We start from the raw sequence: 1,888 nt of genomic DNA on the forward strand, positions 1-1,888 counted from the left end.
GCTGAATATTGAAATGAAGATGACATTTTCTAAAATACATCTTTAAGAAATAATGGAACAGCACAACATCTGGGGTTGACCATGAATTCATTCATTCACTTTTTTTCTTTAATAAATACTCATCATTAAAAAAAAATAGCTTTTAAAATTTATGGAGGGAATGGCAGACACTGTGTTAGGAACTGAAAGTCCAAAAGTGAAACATGCACTCCTTGCATTTAAGAAACGTTGACATCACAGTAGAAATAAGGCAATATGATAGAAATGATACATGCAAAAGAAGAACCTTAGTCTTCATTGGCCTTTAATCACAAGTGCAAAGAAAGTAAATATAATGTTCTGATATTACCCAATATTGGGGGGAGATAAACATAAACAGTTTGAAGAATTTGGGTTCTCATATGAGGCAGAATTAGTCACTTGTATTTAGCATCCCATAGTAATTTTTTTAAAGCTCTTATATAGCCATCATATTTTGTGTAGTGCTTTATTTTATTGTCCTTGTCTAGTTGTCTGTAAACACATAGAAGAAATGGAATCTTGTTTAACGCAGTAGTGATTACCACACTCTTTACTTCAACATTAGTCACACTGGTCAGTTGGGCATTTCCTTCCTGTTAATATTTTTAAATCTTAAAATTTATAAGTAGATGACACTTATTTTTTAGGTAACAAATTAAACCATGATGGTGATATTCATTTTTTTGACAAGAATTGGTTACTTCCTATAAATTAATAAACTTACAATATCATTAATATTAATAGAAGATATAATTTTCACTTGTTGCACAACCTGTTGTTTAAATGGAACTCAAGCTACACAGAATTTAAGCTTCAGAAAACATTTGATACCTCATTGTGATATAAGTCCTAAAACTAAAGTTCAATGTTATGTGCTGCCTTGACATACGGCTTCGAATGTTCTAGCCCCAGGTTCCTATCTCCACTCTGCTCTCACAGATATGATCTGCAGCCAAGTAAGCTCTTTATCAAAGGGACCAGGCACAGTCCTTGATTATTCCTAAGTAGCAGGTTCCAGTTCCCTGTCAGCCTGTGGAACTATCCAGACTCGCCAATTACATCCTCTCATGGGAAACAGGGACATCTCCTACAGCCCCTGGTTGTTCAATGTTTCTTTTCTTTTTTTTTTTTTAATTTTGAAATATTTATTTATTATTTTTGAGAGAGAGACAGAGTGCGAGAGGGGGAGAAGCAGAGAGAGAGGGAGACACAGAATCTGAAGCAGGCTCCAGGCCCCGAGCCATTGGCACAGAGCCCGACACGGGGCTCAGACTCACAAACTGTGAGATCATGACCTGAACCGAAGTCAGACACTTAACCAACTAAGCCACCCAGGCGCCAGTTGGTTGTCCACTGTTTCTAAGTGCAACCTGATGCATCCCTGGGTAGCATCCAGTGTCCTTCTCCCCCAGGCTCTGAATATGATGAAAAAACTATTGTCAATTTCATTTGTCCAGCGTCAGATGCCCTATGTTGGGCTGTCCTTCCTTCACAATATTTACTGACAAATATTGTAGTCAATCTGTGACTTAACTGAGGAAGATGTAGGTGACACTCCACCTTGGGTAAGAGGCAAGGAATGGGTACATTGTTTGTAAAGAATTTGAAAACAATAATAAAACTGACTAAAACCTGGCTTGTTATTGTTGGTGTTGTTATTTTGTTGTTTAAAACTCCTCTGATGGGATGGATTATCCTTTTCCCCACCCTCACCCACCATTGTATGCTGGAATAGCTAATTCATTATGCAGTATGCTTATCATCTGCTCTCTAGTAAAGGCAAAGTCATCATGGTAGAATGTGACAATGTTGGAGAATTCGTTTCTAGTAAAAAACAAAACAAACAAACAAACAAACAAAAAAACCT

Source organism: Panthera tigris, chromosome A3, assembly GCF_018350195.1.
Source record: "Panthera tigris isolate Pti1 chromosome A3, P.tigris_Pti1_mat1.1, whole genome shotgun sequence".
Taxonomy (NCBI): domain Eukaryota; kingdom Metazoa; phylum Chordata; class Mammalia; order Carnivora; family Felidae; genus Panthera; species Panthera tigris.